This window comes from Hyla sarda, chromosome 7 (assembly GCF_029499605.1).
Source record: "Hyla sarda isolate aHylSar1 chromosome 7, aHylSar1.hap1, whole genome shotgun sequence".
NCBI lineage: Eukaryota > Metazoa > Chordata > Amphibia > Anura > Hylidae > Hyla > Hyla sarda.
The window spans coordinates 108,425,684-108,445,254 of record NC_079195.1 but is presented as its reverse complement, the minus strand read 5'-3'; the positions used below and the strand labels follow the sequence as shown (position 1 = coordinate 108,445,254).

Sequence of the window (19,571 nt, the reverse complement as noted above, 5' to 3'; positions counted from 1 at the left end):
AAATGGATAATGATCCTAAACACACCTCGAAATCCACAGGGGATTACATCAAGAGGCGTAAACTGAAGGTTTTGCCATGGCCTCCACAATCTCCTGACCTCAACATAATTGAAAATCTATGGATAGATCTTAAAAGAGCAGTGAGTGACTGACAGCCCAGAAATCTCAAAGAACTGGAAGACTTTTGTAAGGAAGAATGGGCAAAGATACCTCAAACAAGAATTGAAAGACTCTTGGCTGGCTACAGAAAGCATTTACAAGCTGTGATACTTGCCAAAGGGGGCAGTACAAGACATCAACTCTGCAGGAAGCCCAAACTTTTGCAGATGCCATTTTTTTATTTTCTGTTATTTTGAAAGTGTAAATGATGGAAATAAAATCTAACTTTTGTTGACATATTATAAGAATGTCTAATCTGTAATTGTATGCCTTTTGGAAATTTTTCCATCTTTCCTTGGCTTCTTTATGCACATAAAATTTTTTTTTACCTGGGGTGACCAAACTTTTGATCCCCACTGTAATAGGCCCCTCTTTGCCCTCATGTGGAAAAAAGAGACACAGGTACTTTAACCCCTTAACCCCTTAAGGACATAGGGCGTATCCATACGTCCCCGTTTCCAAGTCCTTAAGGACCGAAATCGTTCAGCAGGCATCCCGGCATATCGCCCAGGGGGGTCATTATGTCCCCCCATGTCGGCGATTGCCGCAGATCGCTGGACAATTCAGTCCAGCGATCTGCGGCGGATTCCGGGTCAATCGGGTCTCCAGTGACCCGATGACCCGGAATTACTGGCTGATCAGCCAGAACAGCCAGAGCCTGCAGGAGTGAGGTGGCACTGGTGCCACCTCACGATCGCCCTGATTCGTCGGCCGGATTACCGGCCGACCAATCAGGGCGCCTGCTGCGGGTGTCACTCCCGCAACCCGCTCCGCCCCTCTTCCGGAGGACGTGAGCGGGTGCGGGAAGACGACCCCGGGTGCTGGAGACCCCGATCCCCGGCGCCCCTGTTGGGATCGGGGCCCCAGGAGCGACGGCGGCGGCGGCGAGGGACAGTCCTGTGTGGATCGTTGGAGGTGAGTGACAGCCTCCTGCTGTTGCTTAGCAACAGCTCCCAGCATGCAACAAGGGCATGCTGGGACTTGTAGTTTTGCAACAGCTGGAGGCACATTCTTTCTATGGAAAAGTGTACCTTCAGCTGTTGTGTAACTACAACTCCCAGCTTGCACAAACAGCTCAAGTGCATGCTGGGAGTTGTAGTGGTGCATCTGGTGGTTGCATAACTACAACTCCCAGCATGCCCGTTGGCTGTCTGTGACTGCTGAGAGTTGTAGTTTTGCAACAGCTGAAGGCACACTGAGTTAAGTAGTAAACCAGTGTGTCTCCAGCTGTTGCATAACTACAATCCCCAGCATCCCCAGCCAATGTAGTATGCCTCCGGCTGTTGCATAACTACAAGACCCAGCATGCCCTTCCGCTGTCCGTACATGCTGGGGGTTGTAGCTTTTGCAACAGCTGAAGGCACACTGGTTGCAAAACACTGAGTTTGTTACCAAACTCGGTGTTTCACAACCTGTGTGTCTCCAGCTGTTGCAAAACTACAACTCCCAGCATGCACTGATAGACCGTCCATGCTGGGAGTTGTAGTTTTGCAAAAGCTGGATGTTCCCCCCCCCCCCCAATGTGAATGTACAGGGTACACTCACATGGGCGGAGGATTACAGTAAGTATCCGGCTGCAAGTTTGAGCTGCAGCAAATTTTCTGCCGCTGCTCAAACTGCCAGCGAGAAACTACTGTGAACCCCCGCCCGTGCGACTGTACCCTAAAAACACTACACTACACTAACACAAAATAAAATAAAAAGTAAAAAACACTACATATACACATACCCCTACACAGCCCCCCTCCCCTCCCCAATAAAAATGAAAAACGTCTGGTACGCCACTGTTTCCAGAACGGAGCCTCCAGCTGTTGCAAAACAAGTACTCCCAGTATTGCCAGATGGCCACTGACTGTCCAGGCATGCTGGGAGTTTTACAACAGCTGGAGGCACCCTGTTTGGGAATCACTGGCGTAGAATACCCCTATGTCCACCCCTATGCAAGTCCCTAATTTAGGCCTCAAATGCGCATGGCGCTCTCACTTTGGAGCCCTGTCGTATTTCAAGGCAACAGTTTAGGGACACATATGGGGTATCGCCGTACTCGGGAGAAATTGGGCTTCAAATTTTGGCGGATATTTTCTGCTATTACCCTTTTTAAAAATGTAAAATTTTGGGGAAAACAGGCATTTTAGGTAAAAAAAATAATTTTTTTTTACATATACAAAAGTCATGAAACACCTGTGGGGTATAAAGGTTCACTTAACCCCTTGTTACGTTCCCCGAGGGGTCTAGTTTCCAAAATGGTATGCCATGTGTTTTTTTTTTTTTTGCTGTCCTGGCACCATAGGGGCCTCCTAAATGCGGCATGCCCCCAGAGCAAAATTTGCTTTCAAAAAGCCAAATGTGACTCCTTCTCTTCTGAGACCTGTAGTGCGCCAGCAGAGCACTTTTCACCCCCATATGGGGTGTTTTCTGAATCGGGAGAAATTGGGCTTCAAATTTTGGGGGGTATTTTCTGCTATTACCCTTTTAAAAAATGTAAAATATTTGAGAAACCAAGCATTTTAGGTAAAAAAAAAATAATTTTTTTTACATATGCAAAAGTCGTGAAACACCTGTGGGGTATTAAGGTTCACTTTACCCCTTGTTACGTTCCCTGAGGGGTCTAGTTTCCAAAATGGTATGCCATGTGTGTATTTTTGCTGTCCTGGCACCATAGGGGCTTCCTAAAGGTGACATGCCCCCCAAAAACCATTTGTCGCTCCTTCCCTTCTGAGCCCTCTACTGCGCCCGCCGAACAATTAACATAGACATATGAGGTATGTCCTTACTCGAGAGAAATTGGGTTTCAAATACAAGTAAAAATTTTCTCCTTTTTACCCCTTGCAAAAATTCAAAAATTGGGTTTACAAGAACATGCGAGTGTAAAAAATGAAGATTTTGAATTTTCTCCTTCACTTTGCTGCTATTCCTGTGAAACACCTAAAGGGTTAATACACTTACTGAATGTCATTTTGAATACTTTGGGGGGTGTAGTTTTTATAATGGGGTCTTTTATGGGGTATTTCTAATATGAAGACCCTTCAAATCCACTTCAAACCTGAACTGGTCCATGAAAAATAGCGAGTTTGAAAATTTTGTGAAAAATTTCAAAATTGCTGCTGAACTTTGAAGCCCTCTGGTGTCTTCCAAAAGTAAAAACTCATAAATTTTATGATGCAAACATAAAGTAGACATATTGTATATGTGAACCCAAAAAAATATATATTTTGAATATCCATTTTCCTTACAAGCAGAGAGCTTCAAAGTTAGAAAAATGCTAAATTTTCATTTTTTTCATCAAATTTTGGGATTTTTCACCAAGAAAGGATGCAAGTTACCATAAAATTTTACCACTAAGTTAAAGTAGAATATGTCACGAAAAAACAATCTCGGAATCAGAATGATAACTAAAAGCATTCCAGAGTTATTAATGTTTAAAGTGACAGTGGTCAGAATTGCAAAAAACGCTCCGGTCCTTAAGGTGAAAAAGGGCTCGGTCCTTAAGGGGTTAAGGACCGAGGGTTTTTCTGTTTTTGCATTTTCGTTTTTTCCTCCTTGCCTTTAAAAAATCATAACTCTTTCAATTTTGCACCTAAAAATCCATATGATGGCTTATTTTTTGCGCCACCAATTCTACTTTGTAATGACATCAGTCATTTTGCCCAAAAATCTACGGAGAAATGGAAAAAAAAATAATTGTGAGACAAAATTGTAACTTTTGGGGGCTTCCGTTTCTACGTAGTACATTTTTCGGTAAAAATGACACCTTATCTTTATTCTGTAGGTCCATACGATTAAAATGATATCCTACTTATATAGGTTTGATTATGTCGTACTTCTGGAAAAAATCATAACTCATGCAGGAAAATTTATACGTTGAAAATTGTCATCTTCTGACCCCTATAACTTTGTTATTTTTCCGTGTATGGGGCGGTATGAGGGCTCATTTTTTGCACCATAATCTGAAGTTTTTACCGGTACCATTTTTGTATAGATAGAAATTATTGATCGCTTTTTATTAGTTTTTTCATGATATAAAAAGTGACCAAAAATGCACTATTTTGGACTTTGGAAATTTTTTGCGCGTACGCCATTGACCGTGCGGTTTAATCAATGATATATTTTTATAAATCGGACATTTCCGCATGCGGTGATACCATATATGTTTATTTTTATTTACACTGTGTTTTTTTTAAATGGGAAAAGGGGGGTGATTCAAACTTTTAATAGGGAAGGGGTTAAATGATCTTTATTCACTTTTTTTTTTGCAGTGTTATAGCTCCCATAGGGACCTATAACACTGCACACACTGATCTTCATCATTGATCCCTGGTTTCTCATAGGAAACCAGTGATCGATGATTCTGCCGCTTGACTGCTCATGCCTGGATCTCAAGCACTGAGCAGTCATTCGGCGATTGGTCAGCGAGGAGGCAGATAGGGACCCTCCTGCTGTCCTGTAAGATGTTCGGGATGCCACGATTTCGCCGAGGCTATCCCGAACAGCTCCCTGAGCTAACCGGCATGCTTTCACTTTCACTTTAGACGCGGCGTTCAACTTTGAACGCCGCGTCTAAAAGGTTAATAGCGGTACATCATGTGTCCTTAAGGGGTTAAAGGAAGTGTTTTTATTGCCAAAAACAGCTTCTTATGTTCCAAAAAATACAGTATTTATCCTAATGGGAAAACCCATTTTGCTTCTTAATATCTTGATATATCTTAGAAAACCCTGTAAATTGTGTTTGTTGATAATGTAGACGTGGCCGTTTCATTACTTGACTGTATTCTATTAAAGCCATAATAGAAAGTCTAAAGTTCTATATAGCAATAAACTGAAATCACTAATCAAATATTTTTTTATTGCTAAACTAATAAAGCAAACCTTACAATCTAAATACAATATTGGACAAAACAAAAAAATGTATCTATATAGAAATGTTGGATTGTCATGTAGATATGTAAATAATTATAGGTGGAGTCTGATTTGACACGGAATCCTGCCAGAAGAGGGCATACAAGGGTTTTCCTTGTTATCCTTTAAAGGAAAACAGTCATCTGTTCACCTACACTAAATCCGATACACTGGGTTATAGTGTTGGTGAACAGGAGACCGATAACGGGTTAATGGGTTAATTACGTACCTGAATGCTGGAGATCTGTCTCTCCGAAGATCTTCTTCCATCTTCAGTGAATTGCATGCTGGAGGCTGGCCAGCTGGCTCAATATGACTATTTATTTCCACAGGTCATGGGAGCGCTCAGTCGACACAGCTCTCACATGACCCACGGCGCTGAATATTCATATTGAGTCGGCGGGCTCAGTTCCATTGAAGTGAATGGGGCCAAGTTGTAAAACCACACCCAACCTGGAGACAGACTTGGAACTGTTTTAGAAAAAAAATAGCTGTTTTTTTCTATTCCTGGAGAACCCCTAATTTTGGAGGCTTTCTGGTGAGCATTTCAATTCTGCTTTGCTGTAGAACAAACCCAACTGCTGGTGTGATGATCTGGGAAGCCATCGTAAATGTGGTAGTGAGGTGTGTGGTGCAGGGGAGATGTTGTTACCCTAGGGGCAGATGGCATTAACCCCTTCTATTCGTGATGCCAGGGCGTGGTTTAGCCTATAACCACCCAAAGGTATACCACTGGATCCTGGGCTAGGCATGGGGGCAATAAAAACTCCAATGCCAAATTACGAACAACGGTAGCTTTACTGAGGGTAGACAGTTGGTAAAGTCTATACAGTTCAGCCAGGGCCCAAGGAGGTGGCCAGTGATGCAGAGACTTTAAGGGTTTGCTGGGACTTGTGGTAGGACTGGACAATTGAATGCAGACCATGCTGACTTGACAGATGACAGGGACTGACTTGACTCATAAAGCTGTGACTTTAGCTTACTTGACTTGATGGTGGCTGCAGGAATTGACTTTGAGGCCTCCAACACTCTGGACACACACACACTAAGCATGACTGCACTGGACCTCAGCTTAGCAGAAGAGCAGAGCTCAAAGAGAGAGAAGCTTCACCCAGGGCTTATATGGGGGAGACTAGCAGGGAGCCCATAGGTCACTCTTGGGATCACCTGGTCACTGGTATCTCCTGGGTAACAACCACATGACATATCAAATGGTATAACTCTTAAAGTAACATTACATTTTATAACACTTTACATGGTAAAACATATTTACAATGGGGAAACAAGTGCAGGGGGCATTGGGGCCCGTTGAAGCACTACTAAGTGCGAAACACTGGTGTCGCCTCTCTGTGGTACCCCCCTTTGTTACCATCCGTCGTCTCCCCTAGAACTGTACTTGTGGCTGTGAGTATTGTGCAATAAAACCTGCTGAATTGGAAATCCGGTGAGTGCCGACCTTTCATTCTTCTTCTTATGCACTTATGTCATATCCTACATGAGTCTGAGCACCACTGAATCCTCTCCCCGCAACAGCGACTTAGTGTCTATCAGCTTCAAAGTACAGAAGTTAGCAGTGCCGAACATCTCCCACATACGTTTGCAGATTTTTAAATTACTTCTATTTAAAATCTTAATCCTTACAGTACTTATAAGCTGGTGTATGCTCCACAGGAAGTTGCGTAGTTCTTTCCAGTCTGACCAAAGTGCTATTTGCTGACACCTCTGTCCATGTCAGGAACTGTCCAGAGTAGGATAGGTTTGCCATGGGGATTTGCTCCTACTATGGACAGTTCTTGACATGGACAGGGGTGTCAGCACAGAGTACTGTGGTCAGACAGAAAGGAAATTAAAAAAGAAAAGAACTTCCAGTGAATCGCTTATACAGCAGCTAATAAGTACTGGAAGGATTAAGATTTTTAAATAGAAGTAATTTACAAATCTGTTTAACTTTGTAGCACCAGTTGATAAAAAAAATGTTTTCCAGTAGAGTACCCCCTTGAGCAGTGGTGAGGTTATGCTGGGAGTTGTAGTTTCACTCACCATAACTGTAGAACTGACAAGCGACTACAGCTCTGATAGGACATAGAGAGGAGAATGTACAATGATATCAGTGACTACAGGTGACATCTTCTCTATAGTTTTTCCTTATCTAATTCAGATGGTACATACCGCCAGGACTTGTTCCAGCTAAAACTTCTCTCTGCAGAATGTGACGCCCAGACGTCTCCTCACTATGTCAGCACATTCTCATCCTTTATATGAAAACAAGTATTATTATAAACCTGCCAGACACTGTATCCTCTAAATATAATACTACTATACACTATACTCTTTGATTATAAACCTTCCATACACGATACCCACTGAATATAATACTACCACACACTGTACATTCTGAATATAATACCAACACATACTGTACACTCTGAATATAAATCTGCCACATACTTCACCCCTGAATATAATACCGCCACACACTGTACCCTCTGAATATAATACTACCACCCACTGCGCCCTTTGAATATAATACTACCACAAACTGCGCCCTCTGAATATAACGTTGCCATACAGTGCACCCTCTGAATATAATACCACAACCGCAGTAACACCCCTCAACATCCGTTAGCTGATGCTATTACCACGGGAGGGGGGTATTGGTGGTGTTGCTAGTGGATGATGGGGGTGCTACTACTGGGGGGGTGTTGCTGGAGGATGATGAGGGTGCTACTGGCCATCCCCCCTGGCAGTATCACCCCCATCATCCATCGGCAGGATCATCCTCCTGGCAGGAGCACCGCCATCATCCACCATCAGGATCTGCTGATGGAGGTGCTACTGCTGGGGGGGGGGGGTTGCTGGTGGATGATGAGGGTGTTACTGCCAGGGGGGAGCATTAGGTAGGCAGCAGTTCCCCCACTTTAGGTAGGCAGCAGTTCCCCCAAATTAGGTAGGTACCAGTTACCCCACATTAGGTAGCAATTTTCCCACATTAGGTAGCACAGATTCCCCACATTAGGTAGCACAGATTCCCCACATTAGGTAGCAGTTTCCCCACATAAGGAGCATAGATTCCCCACATTCGGTAGCACAGATTCTCCACATTAGGTAGCATAGACTCCCCACATTTGGTAGCACAGATTCCCCACATTAGGTAGCATAGACTCCCCACATTAGGTAGCATAGACTCCGCACATTTGGTAGTAGTTTCCCCACATTAGGCCGCAGGTTCCCTTGCAAGTTCCCCACAATGGGTCAAAGTCTCCCCACATTAGATCGCTGGTTCAAACCCCCCCACCCCCCACAAAAAAAAACACATACAACACAGAGAGCCACACACACAAACACACACACAGTCAGAGAGACACACACTCACAGACAGACACACACACAGAGTCACACACACACACACAGAGTCACACACACGCACAGTCACACACACAGAGTCACACACACACAGTCACATACACACACACAGATTCACACACAGACAGTCACACACAGACAGAGACACACAGACAGAGAGACAGACACACACACACATCCAGCGCATTGATCCCTCTCTCCGGGCGCCCTGAGAGTGACGTCACTGACGTCCCATACGGTGGGACGTCAGGCCGGCGCAACCGAAGATGTGGGAACGGAGGCCGGGCACAGTGCTGGTGAAGGAGAGGGAGGGTGATGACGGACGGCGCACAGTGCAGGTGAAGGCCGGGGGTGGGGTGGGGGGGGGGGATGGTGCTGACGGACGGGCGCACAGCGGCGATGAAGGCCGGGGGTGGGGTGCTGACGGACGGGCGCACAGCGCAGGTGAAGGCCGCGGGGGGTGCTGACAGACGGGCACACCTCACAGCGCAGGTGAAGGCGGACGGGTCGCAACGCCACTGGGATTGCTGTAGTGAAATAAAATGTATCCCCTATCCTGCGGATTGCCAGGGCATTGTGGAGGAGATTGCAGGTGGTCCCAGCTGTCAGACCCCCTGCGATCTATAACTTATCCCCTATCCATTGGATAGAGGATAAGTTTTACAGTATTTCACTAGAGTACTCCTTTAACATGCCAAAACATTTCTACAGCCCCCAGTGGACTGGATAAGCATATGCTGGGTAAATATGCTTATCTATATATATAAAACTCAATGGCCCTTATTTACTAAGAGTGGAGTGTAGTTTTCTTTGTGGGTTTTAATTCGCTACAATTTATTTTCCACGGTATTTTCTAAGGTTTCCCTACATTTTCCACTTTTCCCTACACTTTGCTTTTTTTTACACACGCTCTGACCTGTAGGGTTTTCCTCAGCTGAAATCCACCACATTTTCTGTGGAAACTTTAGTAAATATGTTGGGATTTTGTGAAAATGTCGGGAACACGCCCCTTTTCTGTGACCATGCCCCCTTTTCTCGACAGCCACACCCCTTTTTGGGGTTTTCTTAGCAAAATGGAGAGTTAGTTAGGGGTTTTTCAATTCAGGTGCAATTTCAGGCGCAAATTCAGGCGCAGACAGAATTTCAGGTGCAATGCTCCTGAAACTGGCGCACAACCCAACAAAACATGTCGGGTTTGCAATAGTAAATGAGGGCCAATGTGTGTGTGTGTGTGTGTATGTATGTGTGTGTGTATGTATGTATGTATGTGTGTATGTTCCAGCATCAAGTTCAAACGGCTAAAGATATTAACATGAAACTTGGCACACATGTTACTTATATGTCAACAACAAACATAGGATAGGTGATTTAACCCTTACTCACCCCCATTTGCCAGGGGCAGGGTTTTTGTTTAAAGTCACATACAAGTCTATGGGAAATATACTGTATGTCACTGCATAACTTCCAAACGGCTGGAGATATTTCGATAATACAGTGACCCCCCCGATATACGATGGCCCCGAAATATGATCAAATCAACATACGATGGCCTCTCAGAGGCCATCGCATGTCGATGTCAGCATCGACATACAATGCTTTTTTATGTAGGGGGCATTGCATTAAGTGCTATCCAGCAGCGCAAAATGCTTAAGCTGCATTAAGTGCTATCCAGCAGCGCATTAAGTGCTATCCAGCGCATTAAGTGCTTAAGCTGAATTAAGTGCTATCCAGCAGCGCAAAATGCTGAAGCTGCTGCCGGATAGCAGCTTAATGTTCCCCGTGTGGTGCGGTGAGTATTACTTACCCCTCCACGATGCTCAGGGGTGCCCTTCGGGTCCAGCGCTGGTCCTCCGGTGTCTTCTCGGCCCTCTCCGGTGACGTCAATACACTGTTGCGCACGCCGTCCCGTCATCCAATAGGAACGGCGTACGCAGCGGCGTAATGACATCGCTATGCAGGCCCAGTAAGGCCTTGCGGAAGACTGCGGAGAACCGGAGAAGACCAGGAGAGCCCAGCGGAGTACCGGAGAAGACCAGGAGAGCCCAGCGGAGGCCCAAGGTCACCATCGGGAGCGGCGGGACGCGGTGCGGAGCGGCGGGGACAGGTGAGTACAGCTTCCTATACTTTACATTGCATGAATCCCTCAACATACGATGGATTCGACAAGCGATGGCTCGTTTGGAACGAATTACCATCATATGTTGAGGGACCATTGTACTTGTTCACATGTTACTTTTATGTCCACTTAAAATATAGGATAGTTAATTTAACCCTTTACTACCCCCATTTGTGAGGGTCGGGGTTTTGTTTAAAGTCCCATGCAAATCAATGGGAAATGTATGTTCCCACATAACTTCCGTGCGGCTGGACATATTTCAATACCTGGTACAAATATTACGGGTCAGGATAGGAGGTCGGGATGGAAGGTCAAGATAGGAGGTCGAGATAGGAGGACGGGATATGAGGATGGGATATGAGGACGGGATATCAGGACGGGATAGGAGGTCGGGATAGGAGGTCAAGATATGAGGACGGGAAAGGAGGATGGGATAGGAGGTCAGGATAGAAGGATGGGATAGGAGGATGGGATAGGAGGTCAGGATAGGAGGTCGGGATAGAAGGACGGGATAGGAGGATGGGATAGGAAGTCGAGATGGGAGGTCGGGATAGGAGGTCAAGATAGGAGGATGGGATAGGAGGTTGGGATAGGAGGTCGAGATAGAAGGTTGAGATAGGAGGTTGGGATAGGAGGATGGGATAGGAGGTCAGGATAGGAGGTTGGAATAGGAGGTCGAGATAGGAGGACAGGATAGGAGGTCAGAATAGGAGGTCGGGATGTGAGGAAGGGATATGAGGACGGGATAGGAGGTTGGGATGGGAGGTCGGGATGAGAGGTCGGGATAGGAGGTCCAGATAGGAGGATGGGATAGGAGGTTGGGATAGGAGGTCGGGATAGAAGGTTGAGATAGGAGGTTGGGATAGGAGGACGGGATAGGAGGACAGAATAGGAGATTGGGATAGGAGGTCGAGATAGGAGGACGGGATAGGAGGTCGGGATATGAGGAAGGGATATGAGGTCGGGATAGGAGTTCGAGTTCGGAGGACAGGATATGAGGACGGGATAGGAGGTCAGGATAGGAGGACGGGATAGGCGGTCGGGATAGGAGGTCAGGATAGGAGGTCGGGATACGAGGTTGGGATATGGCAACAATATATGAGGATGGGATATGAAGTCAAAAGCTTTCTCCTTTGTTTATTTTCCTCCCCAGCAAGGATTAGGAAGGAAAAACTGGGCAACCCCGGGTACTCAGCTAGTATTTTATATTTAAATTCATCATTTAACACTGGAGGGGAAACACATCAGTTCAAACCCTCAGAATACACAGATTTATCAACAGACAATAGTCATTGATCTTCATTCTTTTTTTTATGACTTTATTATGTAAAGCCCATCATATATTAAAATATCCACATATGAATATTAAGTTTAACCCCTTAACGAAAACGAACATAAATGTACGTCCTGATGAGTTGGTAATTAATGTACATGTGGTGTCCCGGTACCGTATTGTATACGTTACCTGTACAGAGGTCCCCATAGTCAGAGTCCCTAGGACGTCGGGGTCCCTCTTTTGTAGTTTTCCCCTTTTCACCCCTCAGTTAGTCAATGACTATATAGCAGTTCTTATCAATGTAAGTATAAGTATAGATATGTATATATTTAGTTATCTACCTGTTCCGAGAGTAGCAGGACCTGCGGGTCACGTGATTAGGTTAGAACACTATGGTTTTGCTACAGGACCTTTGGAGGTTCTCGTGACGTATTCACCCACAATGCACTGTAACGGTGAGTGACAGTCGTTACAGAGAAATTAAAAACTGCCAGCCCCTGCCCATATAAGGGACCTGCGCCATCTTGATCGCTTTCTTCTCTCTTGGGTTGCTGACTCTGGAAGAGGTAGGACCTCCGCAGCTTACAAGACGATTTGCTAGGCCAAAGCCTTGCGGCCTAGGCCTTTAACATAGCGTATAGACTAAGTAAATCCCCGCTACTCATCGCAAGATCACTGGACCTAAATACTCCCCTAAATCAAGCAGATCTCTGCTATACAATCCTTAAGAAGCTTAATTGGGCTTATCTGATCCCAACCAACTGTCAATCGCTGCTCAATCTATATGAAAAGAGACTCTGTTATCTGGACTGTTACTATTACTACATGTACAGAAATTCTTCAGTAAAAGTTCCAGCAAGTTTTCAGTTAACAGTGGTTGTGGACAATCCTTTATTTCTGCATCACCTATTGCTCTTGAGAAGGGTGGCAATAGGCCTATCAAGAACACAGCATTTAACCCTCACCCTGGCATCACGAGTGACAAGGGTTAACAGCGCCCTTAACTATCCTGAACAGCAACACCCAACTACCCTACACTCCCACGAGACTTTATCCTCTCATCCGCCACTACATATATGTACATTTACATCATGTAAATGCCCCAAGCACTGGTGCTTGCTTCATGCATGTCCCGTAGCCAGGGAACTGCCTGGAATGGCGGACATCAGCGATCGCGCTGATGTCCACCATTAACCTCTCAGATGCCGTGATCAATACAGATCACGGCATCTGCGGCAATGCGGTCGTTTAAATGGATGATCAGAACCAATCATCCAACATGGCGGCCGGATACCCCTTTACCTGCTCTGGCCATCATCCCAGGGTCTTCTGCTCTGGTCTGAGATCGAGCAGACCAGAGCAGAAGATCATCGATAATACTCATCAGTGCTATGTCTATGCATAGCACTGTTCAGTAAATGCAATCTATTGATTTCTTTAAATAGTCCCCTATGGGGTCTATAAAAGAGTAAAATAAAATAGTAAAAAAAAGTTTCATAAAAATGTGAAAAAAGCCCTCGCCCAACAAAAATTTAAATAGCCCCTTTTTCCTATTTCATTCCAAAAAAGCGTAAAAAAATGTATAAACATATTTGGTATAGCCACGTGCGTAACTGTCTGAACTATCAAAATATAATGTAAAAGATCCCATAAGATGAACGGCGTAAATGTAAAAATAAAAATATATAAGCAAAAATGCAAAAAATGTGCCCTCTATACAGAAAATTTAGAAAGTTATAGGTGGTCAAAATAGGGCAATTTTAAACATACTAATTTTCCTAAAAAAAGTTTGCGATTTTTTTAAAAAGTGGTACAATAATAGAAAAGCATGTAACCATAGGTATCAATTTAATTGTATTGACCCACAGAATAATTAAAACATAATTAAAACACCATAAAGTGTAAAGCATGAAAACAAAACCTTACAAAATTTGCTAAATTGCGGTTTTCATTTCAATTTCCCTAGATAAATAATATTTTTTTGGTTGTGACATACATTTTATGGTAAAATTAATGATGTTATTACATCATACAAAAAATCATGCTAAAAAAATAAGCCCTAATATGGGTCTGTAGATGGAAATATAAAAGTAATGATTTTTAGAAGGCGAGGAGTACAAAACGAAAATGCAAAAAATATAACTGGCCTTGTCCTTAAAGGGGTACTCCAGCCCTGAGACATCTTATCCCCTATCCAAAGGAACCTCCGCTATCTTGTATTTGCCACCCACCTGTTTGAGCTGCACGCCACAGTGCCAGCTCACAAACAGCCGGGTGGCAACCACGGGGCCGGAGTATCGTGACATCACGACTATCGTGACAGCCGAAGTATCGTGACAGCCAGAGCGTGACGGCACGATACTCCGGCCCCGTGGCCGCCACCCAACTGTTTGTGAGCTGGCACCGCGGCGTGTGGCTCAAACAGGTGGGTGGCGAATACAAGATTAGGGATAAGATGTCTCAGGGCCGGAGTACCCTTTTAAGGCCAAAAGGAGCTTGATCCTTAAAGGGGTACTCCTAAAATGGACAAAGGTGTCAGCAGAGAGCACTCTGGTCAGACAGAAAGGAAATTCAAAAAGAAAAGAACTTCCTGTGGATCATTACAGCAGCTGATAAGTACTGGAAGAATTAAGAATTTTTTTAAAGAGACAATTTACAAATCTGTTTAACTTTCTGGCACCAGTGGAGTAAGGGGTTAATGAAATTAAAATAGATTTATGATATTAATGTTATGTTATGGTAAACTGTGATGCATAAAACATAAATACTGTATTTTACTAAACCTAATCTTACATGATGGCATCTTTTGTTTTATATGATTTGATACCTAAAGGCTGGAAAGAAGAAAAAAAAAGCCCCATAAAAAGCTATATTTGCCATATGGCATTTTTAAGGGCCAAATACACTGTGGCCAAATTTTAGCTAGGAGTCAGAAGGGAACTATGAAACGCTGTACCTACATGGGGTTTTTGCTTTTATCATTTTTTAACCCTTTAGTAGTGCTTTTTAGCTCATTGTCAATTTTCAAAAATGTCAGCAAGCTCTCTCTGGCCTTGAATCACATGATAAAAGAATCACACGACTTGTAATAAGAAAATTACAGGAGGCCGGTGGGGGGATGAGAGGGAATGGCACATAAAAACTCCTATACTAATACACATTGGGAGCAGAACAGTTTCCTATAGCAACCAATCAGATTTCTCCTTTTTTTCAGAGGCCTTTTTCAAAATAAAAGAAGAAATCTAATTGGTTTCTATGGGTAACTTCACCACTTTTCCTCTTCGCTGGTTATGATAAATCTCCCCCACTATTTTGAGGAAAACTGCCACAAAAACTGCTTCATTTTTCAGGCCAAAAATTCCAAACAAAATTTGTTCCTTAGAATGGTTATATTGATTCCTTTATATCTGTACTTGGATTGATTGTCTTTATTGTTTAAAATAAAGTGAATGTCAGAAAGATTTAACCTTTATAGTAAAGATCAGAATTGGCACAAGAATAACCATCAATTGTTTTCATTTTTTCTTAGGAAATGTAATATCCCACGATGTTTTCTGCTGTGATTTCTATGTTGTGTCAGCACCATATCCTACTGTAAAGCAAGAAGAAATTGATAGGGTGATGACTGAGAAAATTGTCAACCCTCTTGAGCAACGTGGATATAAGTGTTACCTTGGATATAGGGACATACCTGGTGGTGAATTTGTGATACAAGCCTTAAGTTACCCAATTACCATCATCCCAACTACCATTATACCAGTTTATAAGGATAGGAATTTCTCAGCAATTCGTAATCTTCTTATAATACCAGAATTCCTGAAGAGAATTGTGTTTGTCTGCTTTGATAAAACACCCATTGAACCTTCAGCTGTTTCCAAGATCTGTTTATCAGTTGACATTAATAGTGCCTTTCTTTTATCAAAACTGGAAAAAACAATCAGGTCAAATTGCTTGCGCGTTCCACTTATAGTCCGGAAAGAAAAATTTGAAATGTCCAGCTGGGGGAGTGATCCTCGTAAGTATGAGAGATATAAATTCTTATTTTATTGTTACAAAATAAAACAAAAATTATGACTTTGGAGTAGAGTTGAGCAAACTTTTCAAAAGTTTGGCTTGGCGAGCTCGCCAAACTCTTCAAAAAAGTTTGGTTCATGATGAACAGGTTCTCAGTGATCTGGCAATTATATAAGCCTCAAAACATGTGTAAAACACTGCCTAAAAGCTCTACAGTCCTATATAACAATAATGTCAAAGTTATGGGGACATGTAGTAACCCATGGTTACTAACATCTTGTTAAAACCACACTCCACTTGCGGATTTTGTATGCTTTTTAACACTACAATAAAGGTGCCTAAAGTATCCCTGGTTGTTGCCAGATGCATGTTGGTGTTAAAATGCAAATGGAGGTAACAGAATACACAATGGGGGAGATTTATCAAAGGATTTAGACTGGTTTTTCCTGTCTAAATTTGTCTCACAGAAAGTCACAGTCTAAATATGTGCAACTTTTCTGCGACTTTTGCTGTAGAGAATTTTTAGAACATGATGCATGCAAGTCTATTTTAGACGGACATGCATTGGAAAATGCATTGGTGCTGAATTTATCAAGTGCGACTTTTGTGCGACAAGTCGCATCTGCCCAAAATACACTGAAATGTCAGACCATGTTGGAGCAGGTCTAAATGCAGTTTAAGCTGTAGACCCTGAAGTCTGAGCACAGAATTTATCAAGGGCCGTGAGACCTTTGATAAATTAGGAGCACAATAGACAGGAGACTACCACATACGCTGGTCTATAAGCATACCCAGAATAGACTAGATTAGTAAATGTCCCCCAATGTCTTTTTCCAAGCATTTCAAAAATTCCCTCTTTTGGAGAGTTGCAACAGGATTGGTGTCTCAAAATAGTGAGGAAGAGATAGCTTTTGTATGAAAATCTTTAAAAAATATATGCTTTTTTGGGAGATCATGGGTTGTGTATGTGTAGGCCTGGTCGGTAGTAGTGCTAGCAGCAAAGATGGTAAACTGGTGGAAGTTGTAGTAGCCAGCAGACAACAGGCAGCAGAAGATTGGTGGGTGGTGGACTGGTGGGAGTTTTAGTAGCTAGCAGACAGCAGGCAGTGGGGGACTTGTGGGAGTTGTAGTAGCAAGCAAACAGCAGGCAGTGGTGGACTGGTGGGAGTTGTAGTAGCCAGCAGACAGCAGATAGTGGTTGACTCGTGGAAGTTGTAGTAGCCAGCGGGCCGGACAGCAGGCAGTGGAAGATTGGAGGGAGTTGTAGTAGCCAGCAGACAGGATTGAATGCAGTGGTGGACTGGTGGGAGTTGTAGTAGCCAGCGGACAGGACAGCAGGCAGTGGTCGACTGATTGGAGTTGTAGTAGCCAGCAGACAGGACAGCAGGCAATGGTGAAATGGTGGGAGTTGTAGTAGCCAGCATGCAGTGGTGGACTGGTGGGAGTTGTAGTAGCCAGTGGACAGCAAACAGTGTGGACTGGTGGGAGTTGTAGTCGCCAACGGTCAGGACAGTAGGCAGTAGAAGACTGGTGGAATTGTAGTAGCTAACGGAAAGTAGGTATGTAGGTAGTACTGTCTAAACAGTGGCATCTGGCACAGCAGGTTTAAAATCCTCACTGATTCATGGCAGATTCACTTGCTGGCAGACAATCTGGTTCTCTTAGGGGTGATGCCTGTGCCTGCCATGCTGAACACTTTCCCTAATGCTACACTGGATTGTGGACAAGACAAAAGTCCTATGGCAAACTGGGCAAGTCTTGGCCAATGTTATAATCTAGTGGCCCAGAAGGCCATGGGATCTGGGTTCATGGTGTCTGTCAGAGAAAGGGCACAGTATAGGTATGCATCAACCTGGTTGCTTAGGTTGTGGTGTACATTCCTTTGGGGACGATTCACCCCCACTTACTCTGACCCTCCCTTCCCCAGTGTAGTACAATTGCAGCAAGGAGAAGTGGTGTTAAGCATGTGCACTTCTGCTGCATTTAATGTCTATAGCACTGATTTAAAGCATTGTACAAATGAATGAACCTGTACAGTGACTATGAATACCATTTAACTATAACTTCTGCTGCCAAGGATTATGAGTGACCCGGTAGTCAGACCACCATGGATTAGGAAGTGATGGCATATCCTAGTGATGAGACATTGATTCTTAAAGTCAAAAAATCCTTTTTAACAGGGTTTTCTTTTTTATTTAATATAACCTATTTGTGTCATATTTTACAAGGCTAGGATAGTGCATCCACAAGCCATGACTGGTTTTAAACTGACTAAACTAAGGTAACGAGTCTAAAGGAGCCTTGGTATATACCCTTAACCCAAGCAAGGAGGTTTAAACTTTGCTGCAGGATATTGCCAGATCATGGTCCCCAGATGCAGCACTGATGACTGGACTCTCACAAGAAGTCGAGACTATAACATGGCCACAAGATAGGAGCATAGTCAGATGGCCTAGGGTCAGAAACAGATGTAAAACTACAAAATCCAGGCAAAACATGAATGTAGTCAGTAGAAGACCAGGTTCAGAATCAAGGAGAAGCCCTTTTTAAACAGTGTGTGAACTATTTGATAGATTTTCATAGAGCACATCATTACATAAAAAAATGTCTGTTTTGTACACATTTTATTGCTGTATTTGTCATGTAATTTTATGTCGTATAAACCTAGCCTCTTAATGTTAATTATTCAATATTTTTTCATAACCTAATACTCATTATAAAATTCTATTAACATATTTTTTTTAATCCTAATTAACTAACATTGCATATTATATAGTAATACATATTATAGTATAAATGTTTTTAAATAGACATTCTTAAGTATATTTTGCATCCTTAATAGTAAATTTACTAAGCAAACTTTCATATTTCATTCTAGAATTGACTGTATCATCAGCAGGATCATTTGGATTTAATAGGGACAGTAAGTATTTTCAGTCCTATGAAATAATCTGTATTATAATGCAGTTGGTGACAAGACATTTGCTAACTGTGTTCCATATTGGCAGTTCTGTTTTAGTGAAGCCTTGATAAGAGAAGGACTTACATTGTGACCAGGCAGTAGGGTAAGCAAGTCAAATTGGCATGGGTAGAAGTATTACCAAGAGGAAGAGGGAGATTGTAATCCCACTGTATGGCGTGCTAGTGAGACCACATTTGGAATACTGTATTTAGATCTGGAGACCTCATCTACAAAAGATTTTAATAAATAGAAACACATGTACATGTATGTCTATTTTAGTGATCTCTTATTGGCCTCTGGACTGCTAAATAACTAAAGAAATAAACAATCCTCCTTTACAAATTACGTATTTAGGAAAACAATTTTTCATTTTGGGGCACCCCTTGAAAAAATAATAATAAAGGACACAAAATGGCTAAAAAGAAGCAATGCCCAGTATCCATGTATCTGGTAGCTACATGATGTAGATTAGTGAGTTATATGTGACTCATAGGTGATATAATCTCTGATCGGAGTCATTCATTTTCCATTTTGCGGATCCATCCATCCCAGAATGTCATAACGATCTCCCCCAGCCACACTTCATTGCCAGAGAACCCACCAAACAAATATCTTAAGCTCTGCATTTTTCCTGCCTCCTCCTCCTCCTCTTATCCGTACATATAGGGTCCCAAACAGTAATAATTTTGCCATTTGGCCATTTCCATCAGTAAACTGTCATCCACAGTAAGAAGGTTTTTTTTAATATGCTGTGTCCCCTGTAGGTAGTTTACCCAGTATGTCGT

At 43.1% G+C, this 19,571-nt stretch overlaps 1 protein-coding gene across 6 annotated transcripts in view; it reads left to right on the top strand.

Moving 5' to 3' along the window:
• The window catches only part of LOC130281834 (uncharacterized), a 110,346-nt gene that overhangs the window by 13,644 nt on the left and 77,131 nt on the right, over positions 1 to 19,571 (top strand). For 5 of the 6 annotated variants that reach the window (XM_056529512.1, XM_056529511.1, XM_056529509.1 and 2 more), the window contains exons 2-3: positions 15,340 to 15,825; positions 18,703 to 18,747. The gene's annotated coding sequence lies outside the window, so the exon portion shown is untranslated. Of the gene's footprint in view, positions 1 to 15,339; positions 15,826 to 18,702; positions 18,748 to 18,832; positions 18,890 to 19,571 lie in introns of all 6 variants that reach the window. The other variant, XM_056529507.1, reaches the window with a different exon arrangement.